Source organism: Calonectris borealis, chromosome 4 (genome assembly GCF_964195595.1).
Source record: "Calonectris borealis chromosome 4, bCalBor7.hap1.2, whole genome shotgun sequence".
NCBI lineage: Eukaryota > Metazoa > Chordata > Aves > Procellariiformes > Procellariidae > Calonectris > Calonectris borealis.
The window spans coordinates 28,277,532-28,291,765 of NC_134315.1; positions in this window are offsets into that span (position 1 = coordinate 28,277,532).

A 14,234-nucleotide genomic window follows, 5' to 3' on the forward strand; every position below is an offset into this window, starting at 1 on the left:
CTCGTCTGCTGTGAGCGCAAAGATCCTTTTCAAGGAGCCCTGTGCCCATGGCTGTCTGGTCTTACAGAAGAGGAATTTCAAGGCTTGAGTGAAGATAGACCCTGTGAAGAAAACAAAAACATGGGCTCCAGGTTGAACTGCATGTATTTCAGATAACGAAAATTATGACATGGCACATTCAGTGGCGTGGGAGATCAGGATTTACTGATTGTGGACTATTCCCCTCCATCCTTCCACATCTAAGATCTCTGATCTTTTTCTGATTTATTCACACAGAATATTCTAGCTTGCAATGCAACTATCAGGTTGTTCTTAGGTAACATTAAGAACATACAATTATGAATTAGAAAATTCACGTATCTCACCAGGAATTGACACAATTCTCATGGGATCAGAGATGAGCAATTTTATCCCGTTACTTATTCACTCTATGTGTCAAATCAAAGATAGCAGATGATCCAGCTAAATATGGAAATTTTAAATACTGAATAAACATCTTAATAAATTATCTGCCAGCAACCATTTAAAAAATTATTGCACTTGGAAACACTGAAATCACCTATGTTGTCAAGTAAGCTAAATTTATTTAGAAATGATTTATCAAATCTTAGTCCATTATGTCTATTATGGATATTAGATCATTTTTCTGGTTTGTACATATTCATATATTTTACATACTTTTAGCTGATGGAAGTCTATCATTTCAAAAAGATGCGGATTGCCAAAAATCCACAGTAGAGTAATACTAATCTAAAAAAATAGGACTTTTTAAGACCAGCAGTAAATGCATTCCTAAAGGAACCAATGGGCAGTGGTTCACACTCCCATAGTAAATACTGTAATGAGGTCCCAGTTCAGGACAAATATTTATAGAACTGCCTTACTTTAGAAACACGCTAATTCCTTCCTCAATAGCAGTCATAGTGTAGATGTTCATGTATAATGGATGGCTTTGCAAATGCAGGTGAAATTCATGTGTTTGTGTGTGTGAGACAACAGCTTTCAGTAGACAGTTAAATGATAGATGATATCTGAAATCATCATATATAAAACAAAAATTAGTAATGTATTCAGTAGGTTTTAATGTTTATTTTGATTCCAGTTTTTATCAGAAAAAAATATTACTCTTCTCTTTCCCAAGAAATACCTCGAATAGAGAATACACTACTGTGCCTTTCTTTACCTACAAAGTTCTCTGTGCAAAATAGGATATTTCACAGAAAAGAAAAAAACTGATATTGCCAAAAGCTTTTTAACAATTCTGGCTTGTACTTGAGTGACTGCTTTTATTCATTTGCTGTCAATGCATTTTTAATGTTTTTAAATTGCTTTGTTCTTACTGACTTAGGCTGAAATTCTGCTGGCACCATCTGTGGAGGGTTGCCAAATAGTGGTTAATTTACCACTGCTGATTTCCCAGTGGAAGAGACAGGTTTTCCCAATCCAACTTACTGCACATAAGAGCAAGGAGGCAGGAAATTCAGGAAACTGGGCAATTGCAACAAAGAGAACTAAGTAAAGTAAGGAAATGGATATTTCTGATGTGAAGTACAACAATTTTCTACAAAAAAGCTAGAGACTACATTTCCATCTCCTCAGTCTCTCTCCATTCTGTTTCCAAAAGACTAGAGCAATAACAGTATGTCAGTAATGTCTCATATCTGTGACAATACCTGTTCATTAGCCATACACAAAACAGCTGATCCTAATTGATTCTAAATCTCTATAATATAATTTTTAAATATTGAAGATAATTCTCCAGTATTCCTCTTGAGATTTTGATGAAAATTATTTCTTAGAGCTTAAAGCTGGAAGGGGACAGAGATCTAGTTAGATCTCATATGTCACAAGATACTAAATTTCATCCAGATAGCCAGTAAGAAGCCTAAATATTTTAGTTGGAGTAAGTAATTTCATGAGACTGAACTGTGAATCGTAAGCAGGGGATGAGACCTGAAAATCGACTTACAGCAGGGAACTGGTTAGGCAAGATACACACAACTGAACAGAAAAAGAAAATCATATCCCACGATAAACCATATCCCAGAGTGAAACTGGATATGTCATTGTAACAAAAAATATGGCAGTTAATAGGAATCCAAGTATGCAAGTAACGTTAGCTGAGCAGCTAAGGAAAGGGTCCTTTCTCCTGTCTTTCTTCATAAAGACTCATGTCCTATGACATCAGAATTTTCTCGGAAACTCATGGTGATGTATAGGTTCTTTTAGCCCTCATTGATTCCTATAGGCTCTGTGTGCTTTTAGTAATTCAAATCAGGTGTGGTGGGTTGATCCAGCCACCAGCCAAACACCAACACAGCTGCTCACAGAATCACAGGCTGGTTTAGGTTGGAGGAGACCTTTGAACATCATCTGGTTCAAACCCCCTGCTCAAGCAGGATCACCTACCACCAGTTGCCCAGGACCGTGTCCAGATGGCTTTTGAATATCTCCAAGGAGGGAGACTTTACAATCTCTCTGGGCAACCTGTGCCAGTGCTCGGTCACCCCCACAGTTAAAAAGTGTTTACTGATGTTCAGAGGGAACCTCCTGTGTTTCCGCTTGTGCCCACTGCTGCTTGTTCTGGCACAGGGCACTGCTGAAAAGAGCCTGGCTCCCTCTGCTTTACACCTTTCCTTCAGGTATTTACGTTGATAAGATTCCCCCTGAACCTTGTCTTCTCCAGGCTGAACAGTGCCAGCTCTTTCAGCCTTTCCTTACCTGAGAGATGCTCCAGTCCCTTAGCCATCTTAGTGGCCCTTTGTTGGACTTTCTACAGTACCTCCATGTCCCTGGACAGTGGGGAGCCCAGAACTGGCTGAGAGCTCACTCCTGCTGTGGCATGGGGAGAAAACAGAAAGAAGGCAGGAAGATTCATGGATCAAGATAAGGGCAGTTTAACAGGTGAAGAAAAAACTGCACTCAAGCAAAACAAAAAACACGCCGGAAAGCAGGACCTCAGTACTCGCAATAGTTACCTGGGAAGAAACAATAACCACAAGTGTACTCCCTTCCTCTACTTTCCTTGAGCTTTTATTGCTGAGCACGACATCATGTGGGATGGAATAGCCCTTTACTCAATTTCCGTCCTAGCTGTGTCCCCTGCCCACCTCTTGCCCACCCCCAGCCTACTCGCTGGGGGTGCAGAGTGGGAGAAAGAAAAGAGCTTGGCGCTGTGCAAGCACTGTTCAATAACAACTGAAACACTCGTGTGTTATCAACACTGTTTTAGCCACAAAACCGAAACACAGCACCATATGGGCTGCTGTGAAGGACATTAATTCCAGCCAGATCCAGTACGTCAGGTAACGGCAGTTATGAATGGAAAGACTTTTTACATTAACATTCTTGAAACAAAAGCATGGTATGTGCGAAGATAAACAGGAAGATGGGATGTTTAGGACATAATTCATACTGAATGTGCATTTTTCCTGAATATAAATCTGAATAGACCTGTGAGATCAAGAACGTTCTGGAATCAGACCTGATCCCAACACAGAAAAAGGAACAAATATCCACAAAGCACTTAGTAGATCCTGAGAAAACTTACAAAAATAAATCCTTCCTCACACGTCTTGTTTTGCATCCTGACCTTCACTTACCTATCCGACCTCAAGATCAAATGAGCTTACTAAAGTGCTTGCTTAAGGACAACAGTTTTCTCCTGGCATTTATGCTTGATTAGATTTGGCTGTGGAAATTTCCAAATAAAAAAGGCCAGGTCCGTGCTTACCTGTTGTTGCTGGAAGCTTAAAAGTTCCTGACACAAACACAGCTTCTAGAATTAGGGACTGCAGTAGCAAGTGTAGGGACGTGTAAGCTGAGCAACCACCACCTTATTTCTTGATATTTTTCCCATGACTCAACTTTGTCTTTTTCACCCAAATTCTGATGTCTAAGGGCAAGCCCATCCAAGTCCCATCAAGAAACGGATACAGAATGAAGCGTCAGCCCCATACTGATGTCACTGCACTTCCTTTTGCTTTTTTCCCTCTTTTTATTTTTCTAAAGTCCTTTCTGCTAAGCTCAATAATATTTTTCTTTATAGAGTACTGTGACATGTCAGTCCTAGCAAGTGAACTTGTGATTTTTACCTAAAAAGTGCATTTCTGATTGCACTTTAAAATCGATTGCTGTTTTACTGGCACCATTTATGTGAGAACAATTCAGCAGCACACATTAAGACAGGTCTTTAAACTAAACAGAACCAATGCTTGGTTCAGAAATTCAGAACCAATTATAGCCTCTTTGTGTATTAAAATCTGGTGCTTGGTCATCGAACGGAATATTTTACAGAGCCTGACTGAATTGATGAAATAATCTGTCATGAATTGTGTATCATCTCACTTGTGACAGGCTTATTTTCCAGACCAGAAAAGCCTGGCTTGCAAATTATGAAATTCTTGATTGTTGATTCAGGAAACTTAAATGAAGAGGATTCAAATATGAATTTGTGTGTTATGATTAATGGAGGAAAACTGCGTTTAATAAAATTCACTCTCAGTTTTAATGACATAAAAAAGTAGACCACTCCAAATAAAAAAGCTTGCATTTTGTGAAAAGGGCTTTCATTGTTATAGATGGAACTGAAAAAAAAATAGTGATCTTATAACTGAAGGCTATTACATTCATTTATATTTATGTGTAAAATATTTTATTTTTCTATGCCTTTTCATTGTCTATAACAGCACCCACTTTATATCTGCAATAACGATCACTCTGGGGGCTGGTGTACATGCAAAACTCCTGAATCAGGGAAGTTACAGTAGCATTAATAAGAGAAAACTCATGTAATTGAGACTTGGGCATTGCTTTTGTTTTCTCTACTTCATATATTTTGTGGGTATATGTTTAACCTGAGATGTCTTAATCTTTTGGAGGTTATATATAGTTAAACCATTTTCCAAAGCTTTCTTTCCTTTTTATGCCTGTGATAGTTTAAAGCTTGTGGTTAAACATTTGTCTCTAATGTTAGCCATGGAAAAAAAATATTTCTTACAACTAGTGGTAAATTGTAAGTGTCAGAACTTCATTAGGGGAAAAATATCAGCACTGAAGAGGCAACAATCGTGTAGTTAGTAATTCTAAGGTTGTTGTCAATTATGTGTGAGGTAATGTAAGAATAACAGTGGAGGGAGACATTAGGAATGAAAGCAGAGTATTAGATGGTCAAGTTCATTCCTCCAGCGAAGAGAAAATCTTTCAGTGTCTGCTCAGTGTAACACTGTTCTTTAGCCAAAAAACTTTAAAGATACTTTCTCATAATAAATAACTTCCACTCTTAAAAGCTCTATCTGATGCTGGAGGTTTGGGTGAGGTAAACGTTCATCTGACTTAGTGTAATGACAAAAGACAGATGAGTCAGACCTCTCCCTTTAATAATTCAAAGGTGTTCTCCTTTCTTTAGAAGCAGCTCCATTTATTCTTTTTTTGTATTCATCTCACAGGTGACCTTAAGGCAATTTCCCTAAATATTGCAGCTTTCTATGGAAGGTTATTTAACTCTTTTCCGGCTGCTTCTGTGAAATACTGAGAAACAACCATTGCTACATGTAGAATGAAACACTGTGTTTCCTATACAGATTTTTTTATTTAAGATGAATTCAAAATGGTAGTTGTTGAGATTTTTACAGGTGGATTTGATTTGTTCTATTTTTTTGATTGTAGCCTGCATCAATTCCTTCATGTAGATTCAATAAGTACTACTCTCAGGAAGCTCTGTCCCAGTGTAGGGGTGAATAATAAAAGTACATATGCGAACATTAGATCATTTTAGAACATGGAGCAGGCAATGTCTGGTTCTGGACTGAAAATAAAAAGCATGCGGCTGGTTATCTATCTTTTTGTTCAGATCTATTAAGCTCTCAGAAAATCAAAGAATATAATTTAATTGGGAAATAATATGGACAGATAGTTGATGATAATAATTAAGTAATGTCATAAGCTCACAGTTGCACTCCAGTAGAATACGACATGCAACCGACATTTTATGAGCGAAATTTGCCATACCTGTGATAAAATTTAAGGTTTGGTTTGTTGCCAAATGTTGGTCTTTACATGGTGACCACTGTATTTGTGGAGTTATGATGTGACCATAACACAACTTTGAAATTGGTAAATCCGTCTAAGTATCAGAATATTAATCTATTAATGCTGAATGTGGTAGGCTTTCCTTTTTTCCTTTTTATCTTTTTTGGTTTTCATTTGCTAGCTGTTTTATAGTAATAATACTAAATACAAAGAATTCCTTTTAGGTTTAAAGCAAGTTTGGTATAGGTCTAACAAATCAAAGTCATCCCAAGTGTTGTTCTAGTCATCTTGATTTGGCAGTCATAAGACATTTAAAAATACGTGCCAATATGAAATGCGGTTTCTCCTTGTTTTTTTTTCCTACTTGAACATTGGTAGTTGATATTAAAAAAAAAAGATTATTTAAAAAAATAAACCTAGAAATGCTCAGGAGGGTTGAGAAATCTTAAGTTCAAAGTCTGTACCACAGCAGAAATGTAGACATTTCCTTTTAAAACTTCTAATAAGTTGTATATATCTGAGAAATAAACTCTGCATTCACTTATGGGATATGGAAATATGGGGTTGAGAATCTGGAGTCAAGTGCATACATTAACTGCTCCTCACATGATTTTTTTTCATGCTTGAGCTCCTATTTTAATTTGGGGTTAGGGAAAGGTACCAAATTAATTAAGCAGCAGCATAATACATCCCTTATAGACAGGAAGTAGATTGAATACTTCCATAGTAGTGATTTCTAGTACGACAATTACTGCTAATAAACCTTGAGCTAAGTAAATCTGACAAACACCATGGCAGAATAATTTCTTCCCACTAGGAAATTACTTCACCTCCCGTGGGATGTGTGAGCATCACAGAGGTAAAAATGGAATCTGTAGACACTCTGAAATTTCTTTTCATAATATAACTTTTATTTTAATTTTTCCTTTTTGTCTTCTGGAATAAAAGTATCTATGCCAGGATATCACTTCATATAGCAGCTGATGGGAAAAAGTGAGATCTGTATTTATAATTCACTCTGAGATCCTTTCAAGATGCTTTGAAGTTTTAGAACTCAAATATTACAGACCATCCTCTGCAAAAGGATAAAACTTCAAAATCTACCACCAGATCATTAACAGCAATGTACTAATTGAAGACACAAAGATTAAAAAACCCCTTTTATTAGGCCGTATTAGCTGTTAGCATTGAAAAGCCACCAAGTTAAACAGTCCCTGATGAAAACTTTTCTCCTTCTCTGAAGCAATTCTGTATTTCTCAAATGAATCTGAAGGAGCACAGGAAGAGTCAGGTTAGATTTGTAAATGAACAGGCTTCTTTTCTTTGTAAGGATAACATTAGGTCTTTTATAAAATTACCAGAACCTTTTTTTCCTTAGAATGTGCTTAGGTAGCCTAATCTCCAGACTACAGCTGATTCCAGTTATCACATTCAGTGTCATGCTTTCTTACTAGTTTTCGCCAAAGCAATTTTCACATTACATATTTAATTTACTTTGAAGCCTGACTGGGCTAATACAGTATTCGGTATTAATGGTTAGAGGCTCCATCTCCCATTGATCTTATGAATTAATAATTTCAAGTCTTCTGCTTGCACTTTAATTCACATAGCAAGGTAAGAATGTTTTTTGAACAACAAATAACTCTATCGCTGCTTGTGTTTTTGACTGGATTGTATTCAGGGCTGATGTACCACTGCAGAATATCCCTAGGAGCAATGGTAAGCTTTTTCCCCTTATTACTCAGAAACTATGTACAGGTTCATTTCTGACAGGTTGTATTGTATAAAAAATACAGTGTCAAATCATCTGTCAGGCAATCTAACAACTGCCATAGCAGGACCATGTGCCAGTTCTCAGGAATACCAATATCTACTGTCCAGAAATCAGATTTGGTGTGTATAGAATGAGAAGCAGCATAAAAGCTTTCAATTACTGTCTGTCCTTCGATGATTTTTCCACTCCATTTTTCTTCCAGAGACGCTGACCTAGTAATAACAAGTGAAGATAATAGTGGCAGGCAGATAATCATGGCAGGCAAAGCTGACAGCTTATGGCTTTAAGGAGTTTTTCTTTGGAAGTAAAAGTAAATAAAACATTTCTTATATTTTAATTCATCCTACGAATATTCCAAGAACCAAGACAAGTTCGCCCAAACAGCTGTGCCTGAACCAGCTCCCAGAAACTGTCAGGTCTAGTGCCCCTTCTTCTCTGCAGGGAGTTCCCATGGCAATGCCTTTAGCAGAAGTAAAAGGAATTACAGATAGATATTTAATTTTTTTTCTTTTTTTTTTCTTCCTTCCCCTCCTCTCTGTGTGAGTTCAGAAAAGTGTTGCTCTCTAATCTTTGGGACACTGAGAACTGCCATTGGGCTACCCGGCTCCATTTGCTCTGTTTGTTGCATTTGAAAAGCCTGTCCTAGTTCCCCTGTGTCTCTTGGGTGTCTGATTTACGACATCAAACGAGAAAAAAAGGCAAGAGAGACTTTCAAGAGTGAAAGTTGTTGTGGGGGGAAGATGCTAGCCCAGAGCTGTCTTCAATTCAGGCACTTGAAAAAGACAGCATGTTTAATTTTTTTTTAATTTGTCTGCAATTATCCAAGAAGCCTGGCTATAGTCATTAAATATAAGACTTAGCACATGAAATGTAGCAGCTAGAAACATGACTGCAGAATATTGGCAGGCACTCAGATTTGCTGTCAGTGATTTGTGCTCTGATGAGATTGATCGTTGCTCTGGCTGTATTTGGCAATTGATAAAGGCATATAACTTCAGCAATTATCTGTGAGAAAATAACCAAGACCTAGGTGAATTTATCGGAGAATTTTACAAAAATATCACCAAACTGTCACTCGAGAACTAATTAGCTTTTTTTTGCAGCGTGCAGCTCTACTGGAAAGAAAAGCACAGTGACAGGCATATGACACATAACTATTGCACAGGCTGTAGCTTCAGTGAGAACATAAATGCTAGGTGCTCTTGCACAAATGCAGAGTAGATTGCTCACGATGGGCTTGTTCCCAGCCGTGACGAAGGCACTGAGTATCCTTTCTAACCACCCTCGGCTTTGAGTCAGGCCCAGGAAGAATACGTGGACAGCCCAAATGTAATGGAGAGGACCAGGACAGCAGAGCTGCCTATGACCACGCTGTGAGAAGAATAGAAAAATCTCTTTCTCTTTTTTGGCTCAAGTTTAGCCAAAAAAGTGAGTTTAGCCCTGTAGAGGGCTTAGGATTCCTGCTCTGCCCCTGGTCCTGGGTTTTCTTCTAAGTGACGTTTGAAGAAGTGAGAACACATAGCCAAGACTTAAATGCAGGGATGCTTAAGACACAATCTGTCCTCTTTAAGAGAGCTGGAGTGTGCTCTAAGTCTCCTGCAGTGTGGTCTGGGACAGCACTAGGGGCCACGCTTTGCTGAGGGAAGGGAAAATTGACTCTGTGCTAAAACAGAGGATGCTTCAGGGTTATGTTTCTGAGAAGTTAATGACTTGGTTGGAAGCAGAGATTATGCAAGAAGTAGGCTATAACTCTTACATCAATGCATGAGACTCATAATTTCATTTAGAAAATTATAGAAAAAGGGCAAAACAGAGGATCAGGAGTACCGTACCATCCTGCTCTGCAGTGCTTCTCAATGGCAATGTTTGAGCCATTCTGATCTTCTCACTGGATGCTCAGATGTAGCGCTCACATCGCACATAGTTCGCGTGCAATATACAGATGTCAGCAACCACCTTTTCTGATTTCAGCCTCAAACTGCAAACAAACATAAACCCAAGCACATATATTCAATTTTAACCTGTTGACCCATAAAACAATCCATTTTGAGATGAAAGGGCCTTGAAAAGATAACTGAAGACTTTTCTAATATCCAGTAGAAATTAACAAAAAACTATATAATCAGGATGACAGTATCTACAAGAAAGACTGTATTAATAGTTTTTGTAGGAAGTTTAATACTTTCAACTTAAAAGTATACTTGAACTTGGACTGCAGAAACTTTATGAAAGCAGTTAATTTCTACCTCCACTTGTTACCTCAGTGAAGAGCATGCAGCACTGTTTTACCACTTTCCTGTAAAGACAGTAAGAACCTGGCTTGGAAGCAAGCCCACGTCAAATACCAGATTCCAGAGCCCTGGGCTGAATCCTGGAACTTTGTAAGTAGAATTTCTCTGCCACTATTACAACAAATGAAAAAACTTCTTTTGTAAAATGACAGATATTACTGATTTAAATTGGTTTCAGAAATTCTTAAATAAGTAGGAAAGTTAGAGATTTTTCTTGCAGCAGAAATTTTCAATAAAGCAAATATGTATATCCAGTGCATACCACATCTTAGTCATGCGTATTCTAGCTACATAATTATGACTGCTAATCATAATCTTAAATTCAGAATGCCCCTTTTTTCAAGGGTTTGAAAAACAGCTCTATTGCATAGTACAAGTTTTGGCCTTAGTTAAAAAAAAATGCACCTGCCTCCCTGCCCAAATCCTGTTTAAACATCTTAAAAGTCTCCCTTTGTTTCTTTCATTTCATTTAGTTGTTGCCCAAAGTAATTGTCTTTGTGCCTTCAAAATCCTTTACAGCTGGTTTTGCATTATTGTTTTTTAACCCAATTATCAAGTAAAAAATTGCTAAAATCTCTCCTGGCAAACAATTTGCCTTTTAATTATGAAGAAGTCTGCCACTTTACAAAGACAGTTTCACACGTGAAGGGTCTCCTCTGGTCCTCCACTGATTCAACCTTTTGCCTGCTGCTGTTTCTGCTTGGAACAATGCAGCACGTGGAGGCTTTCCCCTTCCCTTGACAAATGCTGCGGATCAAAGAACTGCTGTGGTAAGAAGATTAAAAAGAAGCTGATGATGATGATAAAACAGATGCTAGCAGTGCAATAAAGATCTCATGTACTCTAGACCACTAATAATAATGATGCGTATCTGTATGATAGGAACACCTCACCATCCTATAAAATGTCAAACATTCGTTTGTCTCATAGTGCATATAAACAAACAATTTTTTCCCCAGTATAGTTCACCAGAAGTTCTCCTATTATTCATGTATGAGCACTAACTGGAATGAATAAAATACTCTCATGCAGTAATAAAACTAATGAATCATGCAGTGAGGTTTAGGCACAAGGGCTTAGGCACACTAACAAGGTACTGTGTATTAGCTGATTCATGAGAAGTGTGTATACAGACACTTAATTCACAGCATATAGGAAGGTATTATAATAAACTTAGTTCTCTTTCACAAATTTCCATAGAATGTGTTAATTGAAAATTTTTCATCAAAGCTATTTGATAGACTTTTTCTGTAAAAAAACATCTTTGCAGTCCATTTTTGAAGGAAAAACTCAAATTATTTGTTTGGTTTTTTTCCTGAATTTCTGTAGATAACATTTTTTAATAGAAATTTCTTTTCTTACTAGCACTAGTAACTACAACATTTCCAGAATTAGTATATTCCTCCTTACTACACCTGTCACCTGCTTCTGGGTATAACATGCTGTTTGCTTATTTTAATTTGTGTATTTTGAAAAATATCAGCTTCACCTTTTTCTGTTTTCAGTAAAGCAGATCCTTTATTCTCACTCTATGGCTATGTTGGTTTTTCTTTAAGATCTCTCTGTATATGATCTGTAATGTATTTAGTGGCCTCAAACATTGAGGATTAATTTTCTATACCATGTGCAGAGAATTCAAATGCCCTTTTGAATTCAAGGACTTATGAATTGAATTTACCTATGACATTATTAAACAGAAAAATTGCTTTTAAATATTAATTATCTTTGCTTTAAATTTAGCTTTTTTCATAAAAAGAAAGTAATTTCATTGATGCAAGATAGTTCACATAACTGTAGAACACACAAACAGGCATAACAGGAGCATCTTACTAATAGGTCAAGAAAAAGGTTTGGTAATTTGTTTCTTGCTCGTGGTGTTTTTATATATATGAGAAACAACAAAAGTTTCATACTTTCTCTGTTATGATTTGTAATACATAAGTTTCTTTTCCAAAAGAAAATTAAATGAACATTAACCTTTATTCTTAGCTTTGATTCCTGGAGAAAAGAATAAGTGAGGTATTTTTTTCCTTCTTTTCTTCCCTAAACTTTATGGTTAGAGTATCTTCTACTCGCAAATTTAAAATGCTTCGGGTTTTTTTCAACTTTACTGGAACAACTAGACATTTTAAGCAGTTGAATCTTTTGCATTGCTATTTTTGTTTTTCCTCTTCGGAATTATTAAAGTTTTATCTTTATTACATACCTCTGGGCTTGCTCCAAGGCATATAGTTACCAATTGAAAGATTCTCTGTCACACATATCTTTTTTCATGCTGTAAATTTATGCTTCAGGCATGGAAAATCATGTGGCTGAAACAAGCTCAGCAGATTCTTGAGTACCTTTAAAAACAAAATAAAATCTTAATAATCTGTGCCTGGTTTCTAGATAGTGCTGTACATACTGAGTTAGAAATTCATTTCACAGTGAGACCATTAAGAAACTGATATATTAAAAGATGATAATAAGGTCACTTTACTGTTGTGCCCAATTCCTTTATTCTACAGAATATACTTACACAGTGATGAAAAGGTTTTTTTTCAAGCTCTCAAAAAGTGTTAAAGATTCATGTATCTATTTGTATAGGTACTAATATGATATTGCCTTAGTACTAACATTCTCTTTTGCAGGCAAAAAGACTGTAAAATTGCAAGTTAGTATGCCTAAACTGTAAACTCTTTAGAGCCAGGAATGGTCTACTTTATTTTATTTCTTGTATAATGTCTGATACAATAGTGTCTCATATGTTACTGGAGATGGCAATAGCTTTCAGGTCAGAAGTAACTAATTGTAATGTAGACTTAAAAGTTTATTGCAAACCTACAGTCTTACATCAAGGGATATAAAGAAAAAAATGAAATCAAGGCTTTTTTATTCTCATGTCTTTCATGAATTATGCATATTCTTTTTCTTTTCTCATCATTTTATACTACAAAAAAAAAAAAAAAAAAGCACTAAGAAGCATTTTTAAGATCTCCAAGTCTCTTCTCATGAAGGGAATGGCTAAAAGTCCTGAAGTGATATAATGAGCTATAATTATGCATTTACTTGCTAGTTTGAAGTCTGAAAATGATGGCTTTCACAGAAAAAAGGAAGACATAACATACATAGTGTGACCCTTGTTCTCTTCATTGTAAACTAAAGTGCACTTCTAAACCTGGTGGCTGAAATGCCATTAGTTTCCTAAGGTCACCTCTATGGAAGGAGTGTGCCTCTGTTACAGATCTACAGCACATCTACCTTATTCTCTAGTAGCATAGCAGTTTGGAGCCTAGGACTACTCGGAAACGGATATCTTAAAAAGTTATTAAAAAGATCTATTGAACAGTTCTCTCTGGGGTTGGCATGAGTCTATCATGTGCGGAGCCAAAGAAGTAAGATTTGTGCAGAAAAAATGTCCTGTGTTACAAAAAACATTTAAAAGTCAACATCAGTGAAGGCAGGTTCTAGAGTACAGAAGTATATGGGTAAACAAAGCACTAGTATCTATCAGAAAGCTATAGAGATAGTATCAATATTCTCTCTGAGATCTATTTAATAGAATATTTTTTATTAAAGAGAGATGGGAAAAAATAGTATAGAAAATACAAACCCTTTCAACATCTTCATGAAAGAATATTTAAGTTATTGTGTCAAAATTTTAAGGATGATATTTATTTGTCTGTTGCATGCAGGTACAATTCCCTCAACACTGAAGATAATTAGAATGTGAGTTAACAGCAGAACAGGTCCCTGGAAGGATCTTAAATTTTGGTAGTGAAATGAAAATTACTTAACACTAGACTCACAAGAAACAGTGGATTATGTCAAATAATGTTGACTCATTGTCTCTAATACCAATTAATCACTTTTTTATGGCAAACTTACAAAAGAAACTAAATTAGTTGCTTTCTTAATGTAGTAATATCTTTCATTAACAATAAACAGCTGAGATTACTGGAGGATTTGTGCAGTAACGGGAACAATAATTTGTAACAAATGAAAGTAATCTACATTACTGCCAGATTTTAGCTGTAAAATTTAGCTTAGGTAAATTATTAATGCTATTAAATTGTTAGAAAAAGCCATGTGAGAACCAGTTACAGATTTCAAACATGGATTCATTCTGCCATGTGGTGCTGAAAAGAAGGACAATCCTG